General features: G+C 37.7%; 1 protein-coding gene across 12 annotated transcripts in view; it reads right to left on the reverse strand.

Moving 5' to 3' along the window:
• Positions 1 to 26,848, reverse strand: part of NUMB (NUMB endocytic adaptor protein) — a 147,881-nt gene that overhangs the window by 81,507 nt on the left and 39,526 nt on the right. For 8 of the 12 annotated variants that reach the window (XM_036312339.1, XM_036312375.1, XM_036312357.1 and 5 more), the window contains one exon: positions 20,396 to 20,526. The exons of the other annotated variants lie outside the window; for them this stretch is intronic. The gene's annotated coding sequence lies outside the window, so the exon portion shown is untranslated. The remainder of the gene's footprint in view (positions 1 to 20,395; positions 20,527 to 26,848) is intronic. 12 annotated transcript variants of the gene reach the window in all.

The raw sequence follows: 26,848 nt of genomic DNA on the forward strand, positions 1-26,848 counted from the left end.
TAGAATTTAAAAAATACATAATAGGAAATTATTAAACAGATGCTTGTAACAGCAGATTGGACACTAAGTGAACTAGAAAACAGAAATTATCCAGATCAAGTACAGGGGGGAAAAAAGATGAAAAATACATAAAAGTACATAAAACATACTGGATGCAGAGAAAAAATTAACACACAGATATCTAGAATCCCAGAAGAAAGTGAAAGAATGGAGCAGAATTAATATCTTGACAAGATAACAAGCTACAAATTAAGAGGGTCTATGGAACTTAAGCATCTCAAAATACAAAGAAAACCACTGAAAAGCATTATTTGAAAGCTGATGAAAATTAAAGACATTGCTTCTCTAACAAAAACAACTGAATCAGAAGACAATGGGATGATGAAAGAAAATAAATGCCAACCTAGAATTCTATGTCCAATAAAAATATCCTCCAAAAATAAAGACAAAATTTAAAAATGCTTTCAGACAAAAACTACCAGTAGATTCACACTAAAAAAATAGGAATTACCTATGAAGAAAATAATCTCATAGGAAAGCATCCTAATCCTAATATATAAAAACCCAGGGTCTGTAACGTCCAAAATGACTGAAGGCTCAACTGACCAGAAGTCAGTCCTCCAGTCAGTGCTGGGTTGCCGTGGAGACCAGCACTGACTGCCACCGCTGTGGGTGTGGCGACCCAGCACTGACTGCTGAGGGGGCTGCGTATCAGGCCCAGAGAGAGGCCTGCAGAGAGAAGCAGGGTCTGATCTGGAGCCTTTGTGGCAGCTGCTGATCAACACTTGCCTCTCTCCTCTCTGGGCCTCGCCAGCAGCCCCACCTCGATTTCTCTCCGGGCCTCCGCTGATGCTGCTGATCAGCCCCACCTCTCTGATCAGGCCCAGAGATAGGCCCAGAAGTGCTGACTGGCATAGAAACCGACCAATCAGAACCAAATCTGGATGAGCCAATGGCTGACTAGGAGGCGGAGCTTTTTATGTTGACTGGCATAGAAATCGACCAACCAGAACCAAATCTGGGTGAAGTGTGAAGAGCCAATGGCTGCCTAGGAGGCGGAGCTTTTGATGCTGACCGGCATAGAAACTGACCAATCAGAACCTAATCTGGGTGAAATGCAAAGACAAAACCTAAGGTGAGGGCGGAGGAGGGGTTTTAAGGGCAATAGCTGTTTGGTGTAAGGTGTAAGAAAGTGGTTCAAATTTTTAATGACTGGTTTGGCAGTATAGTGCATATGGCTGACTATCAGTCCAGATACAGGGATTATGTATTTTTGTCTGCCCATAGCATCTCCTCCTGCTGATAAAGGCTTTCCCCCCTCATTTAAGCAATTCTATCCTATATAATCTACCTATACTAATAAAAGGGTAATATGCTAATGAGATCGGGTTGACCGGCCGTCTTCCCAACGTCCAACTTCCTTCCAAAAAAAGCCATGGTGGCGGGGGCCGAGGCAGAGGCAGTTAGGGGCAATCAGGCCAGCAGGGGAGGGCCGTTGGGGGCGAGATTAGGCCGGCAGGGTAGGGCAGTTGTGGGGGAGATCAGGCCGGCAAGGGAGAGCAATTAGGGGTGAGATCAGGCTGGCAGGGGAGGGCCACTGGGGGCAACCAGGCTGGCAGGGAAGGGCAGTTGGGGGTGAGATCAGGCTGGCAGGCAGAGAGGTTAGGGGCGATCAGGCAGGCAGGCAGAGGCAGTTAGGGGTGATCAGGCAAGCAGGCAGGTGAGTGGTTAGAAGCCAGTGGTCCCAGATTGTGAGAGGGATGTCCGACCGCCGGTTTACAATGTGACTTTGCTACTCCTCCTATCAAGAGTATTTCTCTAGCTCTTGCAATGAGGGTTTAGTTATGTGACTTGCTTTGGCCAATAGGGCATTAGAAATGTCAGCAGAGACTAGATGGACTTGTCTTTTCTTGATACTCTTAGAACTTTCAGCCATCAGTTGAATGAATCTGTCTGCTGGAAAGGCCATGTAGAAAATAAACTCCCTTACCCCTACCCTGGTCAAAAGCCTGCCAGCCAATAAACATATGAATGAGGTTATTCTATACCATCTGGCCCCAGCCAAACCACTGTCAGATCACAGAGATCAATATAGCACAAGCCAAACTGCCAATCCAGATACTCATGAGCTATTATGTGATTTATTTTAAGCCACTAAGCTTTTTATGAGACAAAAACTATCTGATCAGAACTAATATATGTAAGTAGATAAGTAGTTCTCAAATAAGTTTGACTTTGCTTCTCAAGGGTAATACAGCAATATCCGAAGACATTTTTGGTTATCAAACTGGGTGAACACTACTGGTATCTAGTGAGTAGAAAGGTCAGGAATACTGCTAAACATCGTAGAAGGCCTCCAGAACAGAAAATTATTCAGCCCAAAATGTTAACAGTGCCAAGTAAAGCATGCTAGAACAAGGCAGCCTTGAGAACAATCTTATCCAAATGAACTTTCTGCAATGATGCAATGTTCAATATCTGTAGCCACAGCCACATCTGGCTAGTAAGCACTGGAAATGTGGTTAATTTGACAGAGGAACTAGAGTTTTTATTATTTAATTAATTTAAATAGCCACATATAGCTAGTGGCTTCTGTATTGGATTGCACAGCTCTAAAATTTAGATTCTAATGTTTCTGAGAATAGAGAAATTAGGTTGGATAACAATGGTAACAATGAGTTTTGATAAAATTAAGGCCCGTAGTCACTTGCTATAAATAAATATTCTACTTTGCTTCAATATCTATAAATTCTAAAATGTACTATTCTGATAAAATAATAAACTGAAAAAAATTTAAATAAATTTACCAGATTCTGCAAAAAACAATTATTCATAAAATAATGGCTAACAACCTTAACTACAGGGATTTCTTAGTATGAAAGCCCTAGGAATGTCCTATTCTTTTTTTCTTATTTAAGTTTAAAGTGATTTGAGAACTGCTGCATTGTAGAGGTCTTCAAGTTTTACCAATGAATAGTTTTTAATCAAATCATTCAGTCATTTTAATATTCTCTTATTCTGTTACTCCCACGCAGCAGTTCACTATCCTTTCTTATCCTCTTCTCTGCCCCCACGTTATCTACCATAAGAGAAGTTGATCCAATGCTGGTACAATTCCACAGACTTTTTTTCACTTGTCAGCATTAAGTAGGTCAGTTTTCTGCTCTAGTGGGTGTTCTGGCAATAGGTTTTCTTACTAGAATACAGTGGCTACTCTGCCTGGTAAGCACATACCACAAATAAAAAAGACTGAATAACTCTCCTAAGGGAAGAACAGGCTGCTAATCTCTAGGAGAAAATCCCTGCATCTTAACTAAATACTACCAGAAAATTCTGACTGAAAACAAAACGAAACAGAAATAAAGAATATTCCAATTCAAAATGTGTTCTATATAGTGAAGTCTAGAATTTTTAAGGTCTTCAGTATCTAGCAACCCACTAAGATTTTGTTGGGACTCTGATAAGTGCTCAGCCCAATTCTAATCACTAAGATTATACTTTTTTTTAAAAAGGTAATAAAGGACACACAATCTATCAAATATTTTCTTAAGAATTCTAATAGAAGAAATCTTACCACTAAAACAAAAATTCTGGAAAACCTCTCCCTTGTAAACTATGACTTCCCGTGAGAAAAAAATTTTTAAGTCAAAAATAACTTTAAAATTTTAATGATTGTATTATAGCAGAAAGAAAATTTGGTAGAAGTTTATTAGAATAAATAATACACATTATTAAGTTATTGTTATTTCTTTAAAAAAATCAGTACTGTCTATTGTGAGTCTGACAACTCAGTTTTAAGTTTTTAATCATTTGTAAATCAAATATTAAAGAAGAAACTTGACAGATACACATTCAGCCAGTTAATGTATTTCACATCAGATTGAAAGTTCCTCCAGGGGCAAGATTAATATCCCCTATTAAGAACAGTGATTCAAATAAAAAAAATTAAATGGTTGAAACAACATATCTATTAGACTTGTTTTCCAGAAAATTCCAAGAATTTTGACAAATCCTAGAAGAATAAAATGTAAAGCTTACAAACCAGATCACTAATTGAGGTAACTATAGAACACACTCACTAGAAATAAATTACATTAAAAAAATAAAACAATGTGTTGTGACAAATTTTCACACTGTTATAAAATAAGCTGACATTCACTTTACCATATTGCACTTACTGTTAAAAAGCAAAATAGTAAGAAATATAGAAGAAAATTCCAGATATAATATAAGTTCCAGGAAAAAGATAGAAACTCATACATCTTTACTTAAAACTGAAAGAAATGCACTGAGACTTATTTCTGTTAAGAAAAGGAGTTTCTCTCAGCCAAAAAGCTAACCACTCTCTTCTCCACTGCCAGATATTAAAAGTAGATAAAATCAAATTTAAGAGTAAAAATTTTTATATCTGAATGTCAAAATATGCAATGGCCATTTAGAGAAAAAAAAAGTCCCATCATCATGACCAATTAACAAGTTCTCTTTTAGTATTATATTCTGTTTTTGAATGTACTTACTCCTTGACAAAATGTCATAAAGTTAGCAGGAATACAAAGTAAAAACTGACAGATTGTTTTCAAGACCAACAAAACCATGAAGCAATATGAGAGGGTATTGGTTTTTTCATTTATACATAAATCAGTTGAAGAAAACAAGGTAGCTCATTTGCTACATGGCCCAACTAACTTCCATCCATTCATTCAATTCTAACTCAGTTCCCAGAATTTAGCTGTCTGAAAAGTCCCCAAGATGACTAGGATACCTTTGTGAAGCCTGGAATCATTCTGCAGCTAGTAAGCTAATAATGGCCCATTCATTAAAAGGAATCAAATCTACTGGGGTGGGGTATGTGTATGTGTGGCCCAAATCAGCTCCATCCTTGAGACCTTCAGAGAACTCTCTCTATCTTAAGGATGAAAATAAAGCTTGCTTAGAGACAAAAAGCCACTGAACTAATAAATATTTCTATTCTTTTAATATTTCCGTTTCTGCTTGTATCATCCTATATTCCAGTATTATCTATGACACAGTTCTTCTAGTGATTCTATAGTATAATTTTTCTTTTATACTTTCATCTCTATAATTTTCTCTTTTATTAGTATTCTCCTATCCATCTCAAAATCCATTCTTCTGTTCATTTAAAATTCTACCCTCTTCTCTGCCACTAACTTGTTGGGAGGGGGAGTAAACTTCAAAGGCATGTTAAAAAAAAAAAAAAGACTACGGTATTATGGCAAAAACTAACAGATGGTTTGATAGCACATATATACCTTTTCTCCTACAGTTCTTTTGCTCTGTACACCATATCTCCAACTAGGGCTGTAATACAGTGATAGAACACAGCACTTGAAGTCAGAAGTACTGTGCTAAATATCTGACTGCCACTTTCAAGCTACATGACTTTAAATAAGTCACATAAGCCAGAGCCAGTTTGGCTCAATGGATAGAGCATTGGCCTGCAGACCAAAAAGTCCCAGATTCAATTCCGGTCAAGGGCACATGCCTGGGTTATGGGTTCGATCCCCAGTGGGGGACATGCAGGAGGCAACCAATCAATGATTCTCATCATTGATTTTTCTATATCTCTCTCCCTCTCTCTTTAGATAGATAGATAGATAGATAGATAGATAGATAGATAGATAGATAGATAAAATAAGTCACATAATGTCTCTGACCTCCATTTTATACATATCTTCTCTTTTGACTCAATAAGGTGGGCAAAAGCATAAAGCTAATACCATTCTTATGTCACGGGTAGGGAAATGCATACATGATGAAAACAATTTTAAAATCATATGATTAGCCCTAGCTGGTTTGGTTCAGTAGTTAGAGCGTCAGCCCGCGGACTGAAGGGTTGGAGGTTGGATTCCAGTCAAGGGCACATACGTACCTCGTACCTCGGCTGCAGGCTTGATCCCTGGTGCCAGTTGGGACATGTGAAGGAGGCAACCAATTGATGTGTCTCTCTCACATTCATGTTTCTCTCTCACTGTCTCTCCCCCTCTCTTCCACTCTTTCTAAAAATCAATGGAAAGAATATCCTCAGGTGAGGATTTATAATAAATAAATAAAATCATATGATTAGTCACTGTTTAAGGTGGAACCATAATGTATATATCTCCTGATTTTCACTGGTATTCTTTCTTCTCCAATATACTGCCTTAACCTATATTATCAGAGACACACTGGTTATTTGTATCATCTTACTCAACAGGCTTACATGCCAAAAGGCCACCAGAAATTACCCGATGTTTTACCTTATCAACAAAAATAAAAAACAAATATATCAAAAAGCACTATAATATAATCCATGTTATGAAGACATAACATGTAAAGAGCATTTTAAGAGCAAAAAAAAAAAAAAAAAAAAAAAAGGCAAAAGACAATAAGAGATGACAAAGGAAGAAATATAAATCCATAAAAATATTTGGCCCAGCAATTCTATTTCTAGGAACTATACTAAAGGCGTAACACAAGTATACGAAGATGAATATTAAAAAATGTTAAGTGTAGCACCATTTATACTATTAAAAAGTTTATAAACTTAAATATTAAAAAATGGGGACTTGTTGAATAAATTATGGTATTTCTAAACCAGTGATGGCGAACCTATGACACGCGTGCAGAGGTGACACACGAACTCATTTTTTTGGTTGATTTTTCTTTGTTAAATGGCATTTAAATATGTAAAATAAATATCAAAAATATAAATCTTTGTTTTACTATGGTTGTATATATCAAAAAATTTCTACATGTGACACGGCAACAGAGTTAAGTTAGGGTTTTTCAAAATGCTGACACGCTGAGCTCAAAAAGTTCGCCATCACTGATCTAAATCATGGCATACAATATAGCTTTTTTTTTTTAGCTGTTTTTTCATTCAGTTTCCTATTTTTAAAATTTTTTTTATATTTCAAGAAAAACTATTTTAAATAATATTACCAAAACTGTACTAACGTAGTATATCACAAAAGTTATAGGAAATATTAAAAATCTGCAAATAACAGGATTACTTCTATTATATTCTAAAATATTTTTTTTCTCTGGCTCTATTTTTGTTCATCAGTTTATGTTGTTCATTTTATTCCACAAATGAGTGAGATCATGTGATATTTATCTTTCTCCAACTGACTTATTTCACTTAGCATTTTTATAGCAGCGTACTATTCCACTGTGTAAATGTACCACTGATTTTTAAACCATTCATCTGCTGATGGGCACTTAGGCTGTTTCCAATTCTTAGCTATTCTAAAATTGTGCTGCTATGAACATAGAAGTGCATATATCCTTTCTGACTGGTGTTTCTGATTTCTTGGGATATATTCCTAGAAGTGGGATTACTGGGTCAAATGGGAGTTCCATTTTTAATTTTTTGAGGAAACTCCATATTGTTTTCCACAGTGGCTGCAACAGTCTGCATTCCCACCTGCAGTGCATGAGGGTTCCTTTTTCTTCACATCCTCGCCGGCGCTTTCTTGTTGATGACAGCCATTTTGACAGGTGTGAAGATGGTACCTCATTGTCATTTTCACAATATAGTTTTTAAACTTATGAAGTGCTAAAACAAGCCCCTCCTCTGAAAACGCATTAGTTAGAATAGTGGGATAAAGGGCAGATGTAGTTTGAAAAAAATATTCTAAAATTATCATTGCTTTGATTGACTTTTAGAGACAGTAACTAACTTTTGATATTTCACTAAACATGAAAGCAGAATGAGATTTTTGTGTTTATCAAAGTAATTTTTTAAATGTTATCTACTTATACATCAAAGATCACATCCTTCTTTGAAGTCTTCCCCAAACCTCCAAAGCAAAGTCGATGCTCCCTCCACTGTTTCCCAAACCATTCTTTTCTTTTCTATTTTATTTTTTAATCCTTGCCCGAGGATATATTTTCATTGTTTTATTGGAGAGAGGAAGGGAGAGGAAGAAAGAGAAACATCTATCGGTTGCCTCCCGCATGCACCCCAACTGGGGATCGAACCTGCAACCTGGGTGAGTGTCCTGCCTGGAAATCGAACCTGAGACCTTTCAGTGTATGAGATGATGCTCCAACTAACAGCCACACAGGCTGGGGTCCAAACCACTCTTTAGATAGCACTGTCATAGGAATCATTGCCCTGCACTGTCTTCTTTATAAGACTGAGTTCCTTGAAAACAAAAACTAGATCTTAAGCATTTTGTACTCTTGATACTTAGAACAGGTCCCAGCACATAGTAGGTCCTCTATAAATGCTTGTTGAATGTCTACATTCAAACTCTACTTTTCTGTTTATCAGAAACACTCACTGCCTTAGGAAACTTTTTAAACCTCTTTTAGCAACAATAGGGACGCAAAACCACTGTGTGAGGGATTAAAGCACCATGATATAATGGGGCCTTAACTAATGAGTTTTTTGAGATACCAGCTGTCTCTCGGCTGATTTTTTGCATTGAGTTGACAGAGTAATTTGAGTTAATGAGCTCCTTAATGAGCTCGGTCTCGGAACGAATTAAACTCGTAAGTCAAGGTCCCACTGTATATAGATGGCACCAAAAAATGCTACTCTGTTTTCCTTTTTCCCTCCTGAAAGTACATCATAAAAATATTAGAGAGCCCTAGCTGATTTGGCTCAGTGAACAGAGCGTCGACCTGCAGACTGCAGGGTCCCAGGTTCAATTCCAGTCAAGGACACATGCCTGGGCCTCGGGCTCAATCCCCAGTAGGGGGTGTGGAGGCAGTCTCTCATCGTTGATGTTTCTATCTCCTCTCCCTCTCCCTTTCCCTCTGAAATCAATAAAAATATTTTTTTAAAAAATTAGAGAAACTCATCTCCTTAAAGAGAACTGAAATGCTTGAAATGAACTGCACAGACAATAACCTTGCAGAAATTTAAATTAAAAAAAAAATTCTGCCCTGACCAGGTGGCTCAATTAGTTAAAACATTGTCCCATACACCAAAAGGCTGCAAGTTCGATTCCCAATCAGGACACATACATATGCTAGGTTTCAAGTTCGATCCCAAGTTGCGGTGCGTATGGCAGACAACTGACCAATGTTTCTCTCTCATGGGGATGCTTCTCTCCTCTCTATCTCCCCCCACCCCCTTCCTCACTCTAAAAATCAATAAACATATATCCTTGAGTGAGGATTTTAAATAATGTTTTTTTAAATTTCCAGCTGTGCTTGTTATGGACTGTAATAAAACCACTAATTTTTTCTAATAGTGAAGATGCCTTCTCCTGTTTCAGGCAGCTGTGAGCACTGATGACACAGATAAGTGGAGTTCTCAAGCTTTAGCATACATGAGAGTCACCACAAAGGCTTATTAAGGCACAGACTGCTGGGCCCTGAGGTTTCTGATTGAATAGGTCAGGGAAGAGGCCCCAGAATTTATATTGTTAACAATTCCTAGATGATGCTGATGATACTGGTCCAGGGACCACAGTTTAAGAATCATTCATATTCCGACATGATGGAGAAGATTACCTCTTCTTCTCTGAGATTGCAAATATAAACTAATATAAACTGGAGCTGACTACATGAAGAAAGCTACCTGTCTTAGAAGGCAAAGAGGCAAAGAAAAACAGAGTTGAGAAATAAGAAATAAAACTAAGATAGTCTTTTGAGCCCCTAGATCTCTAACTAAGTCAGATTTGACTCTGGATTATTCAATTACTTGGGCCAATAACTCTTTTTCCCCCTTAAACTGGGTTTCTGTCACCTGAAACTATTAGAGTCCTAAGTAAAACTGTGGGGAGTAGGAGTGGAAGAGATGAAGGCACGAGGCTCTAGTAACACACAGACATCCATAATACTAGCTGAAACAGCGAACTTTTAGATAAAATTACATTTTGGCTATAATCTATAATCTAAAAGAAGTTACCACAATATTTAAATAATAAAAATAAAAGAAGTTACCATATTTTGTGGTTTCTTGGAAACTGATTTCCTGGCTACAATTTGTGACCAAAACCCTTTTCAAAAGTTTACAAGTAAGCTCTAACAGATACACCAGGAAATTAGACAGTTGTGCCTTAGTATTTAACCTCATTTAGCTTGATTAGCTGTTGTTTACAGGGAGCACAGATCTCTAAGTCAAGCCACACAATGTCATAAAAATTATTTAGCCTGCCCTAGCCCTAACCGGTTTGGCTCGGTGGATAGAGTGTCAGCCTGCAGACTGAAGTGTCCCGGGTTCAATTCCGGTCAAGGGCATGTACCTTGGTTTTGGACACATCCCCAGTGCGGGGTGTGCAGGAGGCAGCTGATTGATGTTTCTCATCCATGTTTCTAACTCTCTATCCCTCTCCCTTCCTCTCTGTAAAAAAAAAATCAATAAAATATATTTTAAAAAAAATTATTTAGCCTATAATATCAGTAATTAAAATGTGTGCTTTATCTCTCTATTCACTTATTTTAATCTCTCTACTACATAAAGATAACCTGATAAATATGTCCAGCAAGTAGAAGTTCATAAGAGAGAGAACCAGATTTAGGAGCCATCTACACTGACTTGACAATCAAAGTCAGGACTGGATAGTCTGCCAAAAGAAGATGATGTGCAAAAATCCTTAACCTGGTTCATGCATGAGCTTCGGTGGAGGGGGTGGGAGAGCGGAATCTATAAAGTTCCAAAACTGCAGGTAAAGTTCAATAGACATGTGCATTCTTCTGGTAAGAGGAGTCATTACCTATGTCCTATTTTGAAAGGAGGACAAGACCCCAAAAAGGGTTAAGAACTACTGGTATAAGGAGAAGAAGTATAAAGAAGAGATTTATGAAATGGTGACTTTGGGTGGTGAACTCACAATTTATAGATGATGTATTATAGAATTGTACATATGAAAACCTATGTAATTTTATTAACCAACGTCACCCCCAATAAATTCAATAAAAATTTAAAAAGAAGAAACTTATGAATAACACTTATATTAAGAAGAGAAAATGGCCGAAACCGGTTTGGCTCAGTGGATAGAGCGTCGGCCTGCGGACTGAAGGGTTCGATTCCGGTCAAGGGCATGTACCTGGGTTGCGGGCATATCCCCAGTGGGAGATGTGCAGGAGGCAGATGATCAATGTTTCTCTCTCATCGATGTTTCTAACTCTCTATCTCTCTCCCTTCCTCTCTGTAAAAAATCAATAAAATATATTAAAAAAAAAAGAAGAGAAAATGAAAGGAATTTATCAATTACTAAGTGCCTATGAGAATTGTGTTATGCACATTACATATCATATTGCATTTAATCCTGATGATAACCCTGTGAGATGGGTATTAGTAGCTCAATTTTATAAGTAAGAAAACTGAGGCACAAAGAAATTAGGCAACTTGACTAAGGCTACGTAGTTACCCAAGCTACCATACTATGGTGGAAGGTAAGATAAAACACTAAAGAATAATGGGGGTATCATTTCATCTCCAATGTTCATCATTTATTTCAGAGCAAGCAGTATGTCTGAGAACTAATTATTCAAGTCAAAACTATAAACTTTGGAGATATCACTAAGAATAAAATTATTGAATGCTTAATTAAGGCAGTAAATTATTAAATCATCAAATTATTTCTAAGGCTGTATAAATCTGGAAGCTTGGCAATTTGACAGACTCTATTAATGCCATTCGAGTCCAAAGCAATCATTCTAGGGCAGCCGTGGGCAAACTTCGGCCTGCGGGCCGGATCTGGCCCGTTTGAAATGAATAAACTAAAAAAATAAAAGACCGTACCCTTTTATGTAATGATGTTTACTTTGAATTTATATTAGTTCACACAAACACTCCATCCATGCTTTTGTTCCGGCCCTCCGGTCCAGTTTAAGAACCCACTGTGGCCCTCGAGTCAAAAAGTTTGCCCACCCTGGGGAAAAAGTCATTTAAGGATGAAGATTGGGATAAAGGCCAATTTTAGTGTTTACAACTGCTCTTTAATAAAAGTCCAAGAACCACACAGAGAACCACTGATCTATGCAAGGACTTCTATGAAGCTATTAAAAAAAGTAGATCTCTATTTATTGATATAATGTACATATGCAGTAGTGTGGTAATAATTTGGCTCTGGATGGAATTGGGCACGAAGAGGGAAGCTGTGATTTGTGGCATTTGCCAACTTCCATGGTGTAACTACTGCCATCATACCTAACATGAAGTTATCAATGGTTTGGGCTTGCATAATTCATTAATTTGTGGGCCTAGTGAGCCAGTGTACACCACCTAGGAAGGCACTTAAAAGTATATAAGGTAAAATGGTAATAGCAGTTATCTTTGAGTAGAAAGATTATGAGAATTTTCTTTTCTTTATGGTTTTCTATATTTTAACTAGAGGCCCAGTGCACGGATTCATGCACCAGAGGGGTTCCTCAGCCTGGCCTGTGGGGATGGGGCTGAAACCAGCTCTCCAATATCCCCCGAGGGGTCCTGGATTTCGAGAGGGCAGTTCTTGGGTGACGCACCTTGGAATCAGGCTCCCTCCTCTCTGGTTCCAGGTGCGTCACCCAAGAACTGCAGCTGCCAAGTCACTGCAGCTTGGCAGCTCCTGCCTTGGGCATCTGCCCCTTGGTGGTCAGTGCATGTCACAGCTACCAATCAGCTGGTAGAACAGCTGGCCGGTCGGTCACTTAGGCTTTTATATAGAGAGAGATTGTTTTATAATGAACATTCTTATTTTTATAATAAAAAGCTATTAGCATATTGAAAAATAATCAATTTAGATTAGAGTTCTTAATAGTTGCAATTTAGCAGTCCCTCTGGAAAGTACTATGCTAAGCAAAATAAGCCAGGTAGAAAAAGACAAGTATCACATGATCTCACTCATATATGGAATCTAACAAACAAAACAGAGTGATGAATAAAATAGATCCAGAGTCATAGAAACATGGAACAGACTGATGAATCTCAGGGGGAAGGCGGGTGGGTAGGTGGGTGAGAAGAGATTAACCAAAGATCTTATATGCATACTAGAGGCCCAGTGCAGGAAATTTGTGCACTTGGGAATGGGTGCCTCAGCCTGGCCTGTGCCCTCTTGCAGTCCGAGAGCCCTTGGCGGAGAGGTTCCCGCCACCGCCAGTGCGCTCGCCAGCAGTGAGCCCAACTTCTGGCTGGGCGGCACTCCCCCTGTGGAAGCGCATTGACCACCAGGGGGAAGCTCCTGCGTTGAGCAGGATCGGGTCGAAACTGGCTCTCCAACATCCCTTGAGGAGTTCCAGATTGTAAGAGGGTGCAGGCCAGTTTAAGGGACCCCACCGGTGCATGATCAGGGCTGGGAAGGGATGCAGGAGGTTGGCCAGCAAGGGAGGGACTGTGAGAGGGCTCCATAGCATGTCTGGCCTGTCTTGCTCAGTCCCAATCAGCCAGACCCCAGCAGCAAGCTAACCTACCAGTCAGAGCATCTGACCCCTGGTGGCCAGTGCAGTCATAGCAAGCGGTTGAGCAGTGTTAGCATATCATTAGCATATTACACTTTGATTGGTTGAATGGATGACTGGTCAACTTGACACTTAGCATATTAGGCTTTTATTATATAGGATATGCTTAACCCATGGACACAGACAATAGTGTGGTGAAGGCCTGGGGCCGGAGGAGAGGGGATGGGCTAGAAGGGGTCAATGGGGGAAAAAAGGGTACACCTGTATTACTTTCAACAATAAAGATAAATTTAAAATAAAAGTAAAGAGATACCCAACCTCACTCTCAATTACAGAAATGTCAATAAAGACAAAATACTTTACTAGTATACCCATCAGATTGACAAGACTAAAGAGGTAACACCAAATGCTGGTGAGGATGAAAGGAAATTGGAACCCTAATACATTGCCGGTGGGAGCATAAACTGGGTAACCATTTTGGAAAACAATCTGGCAATATTTACTGAAATTAAGTATATACAATTCCTTTTCCACAATATATACTACAGAGAAACTTTTGCATAAGTTAATAGGGGACATGTATAAGGAGGTTTATAGCAGTACTATTTGTGTTAGCAGTTTCCAAGCCAAACCCAGAAATCCATTATTAGAAAAATGCATAAGTAAAATGTAGAAATGCATATACAATGAAATATTATGCAACAGTCAGTAGTTATAAACTAGATTTACACATATGTTTCAATCTTAAAACAGTGTTGAACAAAAAAGAACTGAGATTCACAGCACAATACCATTCAAGCTAAGGTTCACTCTGCATAACCCAAAGCTCATCTTCACAACAAAATTTAAAATCTTTTTGTTTCGCACAGTAATAGTCCAATTTCTGCAGCTGACAAATTTTTCTGAACAGATTAAAATTTCACTATTAATCAACAATATTCCTCTTAACACAAAGTAAACCTCACATAAATTCCTAAAGTAAATTCAATGACTGATTCCCTATTATATGGATTCCAAAATAAGAAATGATAACTGAAAACAGCAGGAATAGATGCCTTTTACTGAGAGCCTACATGGTACTGCACTGTACATATATAACCACTAGTCCTTCTAAAAGTCCTGAGACATAAACACTACACATTAACAAACTTTCTTATAGAGATTCATTGATTTGTCTAAGACCATACATCTAGTGCAAAGTGGAACTAGGAATAAAATCAAATCTGTCCACTATAAAGTCCATGCTCTTCCACTCTATTACAATGTACACCCCCCAAGACAAATATAATCGTAATATCTCTTATTATAGTACTTCCAATGTAGCAGGCACTGTATTAGGTTACTTTATATAAATTATCTCCTTCACTCTTCATAATTACCCTAAATAGGGTTAGGTATTATTGACCCCATTTCACAGATGAGAAAAGAGATACTTATAAATTCAATAACTTGTCTAAGGCCCCAAAATTCAAGCAAAGTTTCACCTTGCACAACCAAAAGTTCACCTTCAAAACTAAATTTAAAATTCATTTTGTTTTCCACAGTATCCAGTAAAATGTTCCTACGTGCCGGGAGCCGGTCCATCCTTGCTGTTTCAAAGGACCTGGCATATATGGCATACTGTTCTTAAAATGTTTGCTCACCTTCTTGGCACTATGTGTTTTAACCAAGGTCTCCTCTCTGAGAAAGGTTGTTTCCCCAGGTAGGGATTTTCCCCTGAAGTTAGGGAGGGAATAAAACCTCTTAACTAAGTGCCAGGCGGGTAATTAATCACTTTAACTATGAACAATCGTGCTTAAGCTACATAATCTTTACTCCCTGGAATGAAGATAAGAAACGCCCTAACCTTTGTAATAGAGATTGATAGGATTGAATCAACTGGTATAAATACAGATGCAACAAGACAGCAAGACCCAGAACTTAGAAGACAGAACTTAGAAGACAGAACCAAGAGAGACAGAACCTAGGCACAGAACCTACACAGAACGTTCTCTAGAGACAGAAGAACTTCGCTGGAGAGAACATGGCAAAAGATCCTGGACAGAAACTGGCCTCAGAACCTAGGGACAGAACCTAGCGAGAGAACATGGCAAAAGATCCTGGACTGAACCTGACTACAGAAATTGGCAAGAGAACCTGAATAGAACCTGGTGACTGAACCTGGCTGGAGAACCTGGACAGAACCTGGCTGGGGAACCTAGCAAGAGAACATGGACACAGAACCTGGCTGGAGATCCTAACCAGAACCTCACTGGAGATCCTGACCAGAACGTGGCTAGAGAACCTTGCTATGATGATCATCTGAACGCCCTCTCCGTGTCATTCCTTCTTCACTAACTCCGTCCACACCTTTGGGGACCCCTGGACCTGCTGGGGTTGGACCCCGGCACCTACATAATTATACATCATACTAAAGTAAAATGAATATTTTTAAGTTAAATGAATATAATGGAATATTATTTAACCTTAAAAATGAACGCAATTCTGGCACATGCTATAACACAGAATTATCTTTGAAGACATTATGTTAAGTGAAATAAGTCAAGAACAAAAAGACTAATACTGTATGATTCCACTTAATGAGGTACCTAGATTAGTCAAATTCATAGACAGAAAGTAGAATGTTGGTTTCCAGGGGCTAAGGGAGAGGAAAATAGGGAGGTGTTGTTTAATGATTATAGCATTTCAATTTTGCAAGATGAAGAGTTCTGGAGATTGGTTGCACAACAATGTGAATGTACTTAACATTACTGACCTGTACACTTAAAAATAGCTACTATGGTAAATTTTATGCTTTGCTATAATCACTTCCTTACTACAAATTTTAAACATTTTTGTTAAACATTTCATACAAAAAGGTACTACACTTGTTAACAATGGGGAAGGGGGAAGACATGAACAAGAAGAAAGTCACACAACTTCTGTTTTGCCAAAAAACCTACATAAGCATGAACTGAACACCATTTTTCAACTGAGAATTATTATAATTTTAGAAGTAAGAATCTCACCAAAAAATAATGGTAAGTAGGAGAATCACTAACCAAAGAAATATAATTTCTGCCTTTAACTATTATTCAAAATTCTTTTTACATTTAAAAAAATATTTACATAGTAATTGATCTTTTAAAAAAATATTTAGTCCTAACCAGTTTGGCTCAGTGGATAGAGCATCGGCCTGCAAACTGAAAGGTCCCAGGTTCGATTCCGGTCAAGGGCATGTACCTTGGCTGCAGCACATCCCCAGTAGGGGGTGTGCAGGAGGCAGCTGATCAATGTTTCTCACTCATTGATGTTTCTACCTCTCTATCCCTCTCCCTTCCTCTCTGTAAAAAATCAATAAAATATATATATTTAAAAATAAATAAATAAATAAAAATAAATTAAAAAATAATTTTAGAGAGGAAGGAAGGAGAAACATCAATGAGAGAGAATCACTGATGAGCTGCCTTCCACTGGGGATCAAGCCCACAACCTGGACATGTGCCCTGACCAGGGATCAATCCCTGACCTCTTGGTTCATGGGCTGACGCTGCTCAATCACTGAGCCACACTGGCCAGGCCAAAGTAATTTATGTTTACAAGAGAACCTTATCATTTACCTCCTTCCAGAGATTGAATAAAGTGCCATAGACTCACACCACTATGTTTGTAATTTCTATAGGGTGTTTTTGGAGTTTTTATTGTTTGTTTTAGTTTCAATCAGAAAGTAGATCTCACTCACTTAAGGAGTTTTTATCCCCTCAAACATAGGTCTTGTAGAATGGAGACAGGAAAAAGCAGTGAACAAACCTGACAAAGATGTTATCAGCAATTTATCTACTCAGATTTCTTAAAATCAAAAGTGGGCTAAAAAAAATGCTTAAAACAAAACAGGCAAGTTAATCGCTTAAATATGTTGTATATATGTTCATATGTTTTGTTGTTAAGATACAATATTTTACACTACCTATAATCATTAATTCCAATCTATGTTTACGGGAAAACATCTCACTTTGTTTTCAAATGAAAAAAAACAGAACACAAATGAACAAAATAGCTTTTCCAATTACTGTACCTTTTGAACTAAAATAATATTGTTTCATAAATTCAGTCAATTCTGATTATTCACAGTTGAGAACAAGTTTCTGAGGTTACCTTTATTGTCACAATATCTGGTTCAGTCAATTCCCACTGCAAAATATCTATCTACCTGTGAGTACTGGGGAAAGAGTACTGAGCCAACTCTGCTTAATTAGGCTAATATCATGTAAATCACCGAGGAACGGGAAAGCACCTAGACAGCAAGAAACTTTTCTGAGTCTAATAGATAACAAGATGTTCCCTAGAGCTTATTTCCCAGATATAGTGAATGGACCAACACCCCCATGTAATGCTTAGAGGATTATCTAAAAATATTATCCCATGTAATAAAGAACATTATAACCTAATGAATAAAAAGATAGATACAGAGGCAGAGAAGCATTGAACAGACTGTCAAATTACAGCGGGAAGGCTGGGGATTGTTGGGGGGGGGGGGTAAGAAATCAATGGAAGGACTTATATGCATTCATATAAGCATAACCAATGGATACAAGACACGGGGTGGGGGGGGGGGGGTAAGAGCATGCGCTGGGGGTAGGGGAGGCCGGGGGAAGGTCAATGGGAAAAAAAAAAGAGAGAGACATATGGACTACTGTTTGTAATACTTTAAACAAGAAAATAATAAATAAATAAATAAATAAATATTATCCCATTACATCCAGAAATTAAGTGCCAGCTATATTCAAACCTGCCACAGGCAATTGATATCATTGGTGTGATAAGACAACCAAATATTGGCACTAGTTTCTCAAATCTATTATATGTATTGGAAACCAGTTTCCCAAATAATTCTCAAAACTATTATAACAAAATAAAACAAAATACCCAAGTAGGCTTTGAACTAAATAACTAGCTTTTTCTCAAAAACAAACAAACAAACAAACAAAAAAAACCCCAACTACAAATCTTATTTTGTATCTTATTTATAAGTTCTTGTCTCTACTTCTGATAATAGCAGTATTCTTCTTGTTGATACAAAAGAAAATTCAAAATGTATTTCACTTCTTCCTGTTTAGGCATCTTACTTTCAGTATCAGACTCTATTAGACAAGAAGAGCACACAAAATTCTTACTGGACTCATACACCGTAATTTCCAGTAAATACTCCTCTTTTTCATATACCCATGTTATTTATATTCTTTATCTTAAAAGTAATATAGCCCTGGCCAGGTGGTTCAGTTGGTTGGAGCATCAACTGTACACTAAAGGTTGTGGGTTCGATTCTTGGTCAGGGCACATACCTAAGTTTCAGGTTCAATCTCAGGTCTGGGCTCATATGGGAAGCAACTAATAGATGTTTCTCTCTTTCTCTCTCCCTCCCTTCCTCTCTCTCTAAAATCAATAAAAACATATCCTGGGGTGAGGATTTTTTTTTTAAAAAAAGTAAGCCCTGGCTGTGGTTTGGCTCAGTGGCTAGAACATCGGCCTGCAGACTGAAGGTTCCAGGGTTCGATTCCAGTCAAGGGCATATGCCTGGGTTGCAGGCTCGGTCCCTGGTGGGGAGCATGCAGGAGGCAGCTGATCAATGATTCTCTGTCACTGATGTTTCTATCTATCCCTCTCCCTTCCTCTCTGAAATAAAAATATATTTTCACAAAGAAAAAGAAAAAAGAAGTTTTCTAAACAAAAACAAAAACTAATATAAACTGTGGCAGATTATATTTTCCAAAGATGGCTACAATGGCAGAGTCCATCCATAGCATTTCTTATAATGTGATGTTCATACTCCTCTCTTCAAGTGGTGGGATCTACGTCTACCTTCCTCCTCTGGACCTGGGTGGACCTTTATGACTACTCAACCCATAGAAGAGAGCAGAGAAACACTAGGTGACTTTCAAAACTAAGTCAAATATGCCATGCAAATTCGCCTTGCTCTCTTCTCTGGGAACCCAGCCACCATGCTGTGAGGAAATCAATCAGCCAAAAGGAGAGGTCATGTGTAGGTGTTCTGGCTGAAAGCCCAGGCTGAGGTCCGTGCCAACAGCCAGCATTAACCACCAGACACTTGAGTGAGCAAAACTTCAAATGATTCCAGCTCCCAGCCCTTGAGCCACCCCTACCCTTCCAGCTACTCCACCTCACACCACATGTTGACAGAGACAAGCTGTCCCACCTGGTGAGCCTTGCACAAATAGCAGATACATGAGCAAAACAGATAACTGGCATGTTTTAAACCACTAAGTTGGGGTGGTTTGTTACGCAACAATAGATAACTAACATGTGCTCATGAATACACTTTGGAGAATGCATAGAGACTGTACAGTTTGGGTAATATTATATTTAAAATCTTTTTTTCTTGAAATATTAATTTGTATTGTATGTAACATTATATTTGAAATCATTTTTTTAAATATTAATGTTTACTGCATGTAACTTTATTATACTTAAAATCATTTTTCTTGAAATATTAATGTTTACTGCATGTAACATTATAGCTTAAAATCCTTTTTTTGAAATATTAATGTTTATTGCATGCAAAAAAAAGAAAATGTATAAAAGAGAAAGAAAATTTTAATTACTTTAAGTTTCACCATTGCTTTTTTAAAAAATATATTTTTATTGAGTTTATTTATTTCAGACAGGAAGGGAGAGGGAGAGAGTGAGAGAGAAGCATCAATGATGAGAGAGAATCATTGAATAGCTGCCTCCTGCACGCCCCACACTGGGGATCGAGCCCACAACCCAGGCATATGCCCTGACTGGGAATCGAACCCATGACCTCCAGGTTCATAGGTCAACACTCAACCACTGAGCCACGCCGGCCGGTCAGTTTCACTACTGTTAACATTTTGACATGTATTTTACAATCAAGAAAAGGTTTTGACCCACCCAACTAAGATTCCAACTGCTTTGTTTTTACCAAGATAAAGGGTTAAATTTTTAAAGATGGTCAAATGTTTGCATCTAACAAGAAAAAGAAAGGAAGAACATTAGCACCCATTCTACTTTTCTTACCCTTACTCTCTCTTTCACTTACTTGTCCTAAATCAGGTGTGTCTGAGGATGGCTGGTCCACCAATATTCCAATCTCTGGATATGGATCAAGATCTTTGGTTGCAAGAACAGAGGCACTGGTCCTCTTCCCTAGAAGTTGATTAAGGCCCAAATCTGAAATTTTCAAAGAAAGAAAATGCTTACCTTAGACATTTCCTTTCAATCACTTATTACTCCATCACTACAACTAAATAGAGGCTGATAGAGTGGGATTACATGGAAGTGAATGCACAGGTTTCACTAAAAATGGAGTTGTTGATATGGATTCAACTTTCAGCTCTACATCTTACTAGCTATATGAACTTTGTTAAAGCACAAATTATCTGTGCCTGTCTCATCATGTGATGAAGATTAAGAGGACATGATCAAAACTTTGAGCTGGAAATCAGAAGACCTAGTTCTAAACTCACTTATTATTCTGCATTGCTTGTTAAGAACTTTGATATTTCCCTGGGCTCAGAAACGTCATCTCTGAAAGGAGAAGGTTGCATAAAATAATGGTTTCTGAAATCTAATCCTTGAATAGGTGCCAGCCATGACCAAACATGGGTGTAAAGTTACAACTGTGCTTACTATGAGATTGTCCCTCGTACTCTTTTGGTGTTAAAATGAGATGATGCGACCGACAGTAGCTGTTTTTTTGGTTTTTGTTTGTTTGTTTTAATATATTTTTACTGATTTCAAAGAGGAAGGGAGAAGGGGAGAAAGAGATGGAGAAAGAGAAAGAGAGAAACATCAATGATGACAGAGAATCATTGACCAGCTGCCTCCTGCATGACCCCACTGGAGATCGAGCCAGGCATATGCCCTGACCGGGAATTACACCTTGACCTCCTGGTTCATAGGTCGATGCTCAACCAGAGAGCCACGCCAGCTGGGCAGTAGCTGTTTTTTAAATACCACAAAGGGTGGAAATTAAAAGCCTGTAGCCCCATGCAAACAATCTAAAATTCTCTTTAGAAATTCTAGTGTCTGTATGATTTACATGAGCTCTAAAATTCCTTCTACTTCTAACATTCTGAATATTCATTCACTACTCAGAATATATAGAAAAGGCTTATATGATTCTAAGGAAAAATGAGCTAAAAACTGGAAGACATTAGAAACTTATTTTGTATGGACACCTACTTTCAGATGATAATGTTTTTAAAAACCCACAGATTAAGAAAAGCTAAATTTCATTTCCAATAGATAGATGCTCTCACAAAACAATTTCACATGTAATTTGCAAAATGTATTTTTAGCCAATAATGTGTTTCACTTCATTTCTTCATTGGCCTGATACTAGAACAGACAGATTATAATGCTTCTGATGTTTTACTTTCAGTTTTAACAGTTGTGTTCAAAGAGAACTAAATACGTATACACACACACCAAAAAAAACCAATGAACCACAGAGAACAATGGGTGTAGCAAATGCTTTTCAAATATGCTGGAAATCGCATTGGATATGTTACTAGTGAAAACACTTCACATGTATTTGATTATAATGAGCCAATATAATTAAAGCAATATTTGTATTTTGTCTATGATTACATTTCACATATTTCTTCCTCCATTACAGCACAATAAATTAAAAAATCTCCTTAACATATTGTAACTATTTTCAAGGAAACCACTATTTCAATGATACTAAAACATGGAGCCATAACAAATTATGAATGTCAGTAATTTTCCAATATTTTCAGATTGAAGCAGGCTAGGTGCCATATTAAAGAGGAACTATGAATATAGAGTATTACTGAAATAGGACCAGAAAGAAAATATAAATTTCTAAAAACACAACTGAAAACACAGAACTAAATAAAAGTCTGCTATTTCAAAGATTCGGCTTGCCAAATTTCCTCCTATGGATAAATGTTCAAAGACTGACAGTCTTCTGCTAAAAAAAAAAAAAAAAAAAAAAAAAAAAAAAAAAGTCTGCTAATACTATGAACATAAATTAACTCCCAGATTGTTTATGCTCCAAGTAGCTTCCACTATAGCAGTGGTTTTCAACCTTCCTAATGCCGCGACCCTTTAATACAGTTCCTCATGTTGTGGTGACCCCCCAACCATAAAATTATTTTTGTTGCTACTTCATAACTGTAATTTTGCTACTGATATTAATCATAGTGTAAATATCTGATATGCAGGATGTATTTTTATTGTTTGTGACCCACAGGTTGAGAACTGCTGCACTAGAGCAACAAATCAGACAACTTACAAACAACATTTAAGACTTATGCAAACCTAAAAACAAAGAAATCGGACATACTTTCCACAGAAAATATGCCTATGGAAAATATTATATTATTTATTTTTTAAAAACAGCATTCACTTCTACTTTTTAAAACTAGAATTGCTATGTTAGAGTAAGTACAAAGAGAGGAGGAAATCTTCTCAATTACAAATTAGTCTTCCTAGTCAACACTTAACTTTTAAGTTTTATCTGAGTATTTACTTTCATTATATCTGATGATTCTTGTCTCCTTCACCTCCTACCAACTTTTCAAAGACTTCAGACCCATCTACCAGCCAAGTTCAATTCTGGATGCCATTCAAAAAATAAGTTTTTATACCCTACCCTCTCTTAGTATATATATGAACATTAACAGCTCTTATAATTCCATTTCACCAAGGCCAAGTGTGATGTACTGCTTCACAACTCCAAATCTGGATGCATGACTCCAAATTACTCTTCTCAAAATGGGAGCACTCATTCCTTGTTACTCATAAAGTGTGGTTCACAAACTGGTAGCATAGGTATCATCTGAGAGTTTGTAAGAAATACAAAATTTCAGGCCTTATCTTATACCTACTGAATAAGAATTTGAATTTTAATAAGCTCCTCAGGTGATTCACACACAACAAAAATTTTGAGAAGCACTGTCCTACCTAGTTCACTCATTCAGGCTCCCCTCCTCCTACTTTACAGTTCCTCCTTACCAATTTGGCATTTAAGAAATAAGAACCTTTTTCTTTTAGACATATTAATAACTACCAAAATGTAAGAGGATTCTTTTCTTTTCTTTTGAAGTCCACTTTCTTTATGCACAAAAACGTATGAGTAGAAACAAAAGCAAATTAATCATTATCACATATGTTTACACCACTATCTAGGTTCTTCATATCAACGTTACTATTCAAACAATAGAAAGCAGGTGGCAATTTAGGGATCGGGGCTAAACTGGCAGTCGGACATCCCCTAAGAGGTCCCAGATTGGAGAGGGTGCAGGACGGGCTGAGAGCCCCCCCCTCCTACCCCGCCCACACGAATTTCATGCACCAGCCTCTAGTCCTTTAAATAAGATTACACAGTTTCTCGGAAGTATGCCCGCACCTTTCCCATACCCCTCTTCTTTCCCCCAGAAGCATTACCTGTGCCTTTCTCCTAAACTCCAAGGAGTTTGCTCCTTCTTTTGCTTCTGCAACTTGTTTCCTGAGCCTACACAGCTCATCTGGCTCACTTCTACTACCTCTGTAATGTTCTAAATAAACTTTCTCTTATAATTGAAAAGAAAAAGGGTACACAGTTTCTTCACAACCTTCTTTTCATAAAAGACTATAAGCTCCATGAAGCCAGGCACTTCATTGTATTTTTAAGACCAAATCAGTGCCAGGCAAATATTTGTAGAGGGAACAAAATAGATACCAGATGATCCCTAAACTCCTCCAACTCTTCACAAGGCAGATTCACTATTGAGATCATAAGGCTCAATGCTTTTTTTATCTTATCATTATATCATTATTAATATTATATTTTAGGTGAAATGACAATGACACTTCCTCCACATATACATTATCATTCAAGTAGCTAGTAAACTCAACTATCCAGAAGAGCTATGCACTCAGAGCTTAAGGTAGCCTAAAATATACACAGAGCTGGAAAGAATCCTATATAATAAAGATGGTTAATATGCAAATTAACCATCGCTCCAACACACAAGATGGCCGCCCCTATGTGGACACAAGATGGCCAGCAGGGGAGGGCAGTTGTGGGCGACCAGGCCGGCAGGGGAGGGCAGTTGGGGTCGACCAGGCCTGCAAGGGAGGACAGTTAGGGGAGACCAGGCCTGCAGGGGAGGGCAGTTAGGGGTGAACAGGCTGGCAGGGGAGGGCAGTTAGGGGCAACCAGGCTGGCAGGCAGAAGCGGTTAGGGGCAATGAGGCAGGCAGGCAGGCGAGCAGTTGGGAGCCAGCAGTCCTAGATTGTGTGAAGGATCCCGGATTGGAGAGGGTGCAGGCGGTCTGAGGGACACCCTCTCCCTCCCCCCCCCCCCCCCCCGCACGAATTTCAAGCACTAGGACTCTAATCTGTACATAAAAAATTACAGATTACATGCTATGTTTAATTTCTTCAAAACCAGAAGAAATAAGTGCTTTTAATCCTTAGCTCAAGTTGAAATAGAGGAAAGAAACAAAAAGTAAAGTACAGAAAAGACAAAAAAATTAGAGACACATAGCAACAGAACAGAATATTAAAAGCCATCAAAGGTTTTAAAGAATGTGGTTTAGGGGCTAACAAAAGCAAAAGCGGCTACAAAGGCAAAGAGCAGAATACAAATGGAAGCAGCATCCACTTCAATAACCTCTAGTGATGACAGATAATGCAAGTAATTTTTAGAGCAAGTAAATCCTAGAATATCTCATGGGGTTATTATATCATTTCTCTCATCTACCATATTCTACATACCTAAATTAACAAGGAACAAGGAAATACATTCCTAACCCTTAGAGATCAATAAAAAGCAAATTAGGCTCAATATGTGCTTTGTTTTCTGTGACAAGTATTGGTTTAACAAAAGTTTTAATTGATCTCTATGAGATTTTCATTTTTTTAAAAGGTTAAAATACAATTCTGATTCCTCACCTACCTTCTACACCTAATTTTCCTAACTACTTAGAATAATAAATTTAATCAGAAACACAGACAATAGTGTGGGGAAGACCTGGGGTGGGGTGGGGTTTAGGTGGAGGGGGGTGGAGAAAAAAAATTTAGTCAAAAATATAGATGTAATCAGTTCATACAGAGATTTCCATTTCTAAAAAACATTTTCTAGAACTCTCTCAATATGCATAAAAAATAATGAAGTTAAATCAGGATGGGGCAAGGCTGCCATCAATAGACCAAAATAGAAATTGTAAAGGACTACTAAAACTGAATATAAAATGTAAAACATCTACACTGCAAAAGACATTATGAAGAAAAGTTAAAAGACAAATGATAAGCTGGAAAAAATATCTACAATATAAAACAAAGATTTAATATCCTTAGTACATAAGGAGCTTTACAAATTAATAATACATAAGTAGACAATTGACAAGAGAAGAAATAAAATCATAAGCACAAGTTGTTCAACTTCACTAGTAGTAACCAAAGAGATACAAATTAATATCATTTCAGATTGACAAATACTAAAAAGATCAATAAATCCAGTGTTTTATAAGGTATAGGGAATCTAGCACTCCGATTTACTATTTTTTTAAAATATTTTTTTATTGATTTCAGAGAGGAAGGGAGAGGGAGAGAGAGACAGAAACATCAATGATGAAAAAGAATCATTTATCTGCTGCCTCCTGCACGCCTCACTCTGGGGATCAAGCCCACAAACCCAGGCATGTTTCCTGACTGGGAATCAAACAGTAACCTCCAGGTCGACATGCAATCACTGAGCCATGTCAGCTGGGCCCTATTTACTATTATTAGGGCTGTATCTAACAATGGTTTATCAGGATAAAAGCTTTGAGGAAAATAATCACATTTCAAAATATGCCCATCCTTTAACCCAACAGTCCTAATCTACTTCTAAAAAATTTATCCTAAGTAAATGGATGTGTGCCAATATGTATGTACAGAAGAGCTATTACATATGCCTAGCACAATAGTAGGTGTTCAATAAATATCTGATGAATAAATGAACCATAGTATAGTTTATAATAGCAGATTATTAACAGAAACATCTACAAATAAACTGTGGCATATACAGCCATTAAAAATAATAATGCTGCCAAAACCGGTTTGGCTCAGTGGATAGAGCATCGGCCTGCGGACTGAAAGGTCCCAGGTTCGATTCCGGTCAAGGGCATGTACCTGGGTTGCGGGCACTTCCCTGGTGGGGGATGTGCAGGAGGCAGCTGATCGATGTTTCTAACTCTCTATCTCTCTCTCTTCCTCTCTGTAAAAAATCAATAAAATATATTTTAAAAAAATAATAATAATAATAATGCATATCTATAATTCTGGCTTTGTCCGGAAGGTCATTGGATGGTCATTCTGCTGTTCGGTCTAATTAGCATATTAACTCTTTATTATATAGGAAAATACATCTAAAGTAAAATAATATGAATGTTAGAAAAACAGTAAAACATATGGCAGTTCCTCAGAAAAATTCAACATAGAATTACCATATGATTCAGCAATTCCATTTTGGGGTATATACTCAAAAGAATTTAAA

The sequence above is a fragment of the Myotis myotis genome, unplaced genomic scaffold (genome assembly GCF_014108235.1).
Source record: "Myotis myotis isolate mMyoMyo1 unplaced genomic scaffold, mMyoMyo1.p scaffold_m19_p_1, whole genome shotgun sequence".
Taxonomy (NCBI): Eukaryota; Metazoa; Chordata; class Mammalia; order Chiroptera; family Vespertilionidae; genus Myotis; species Myotis myotis.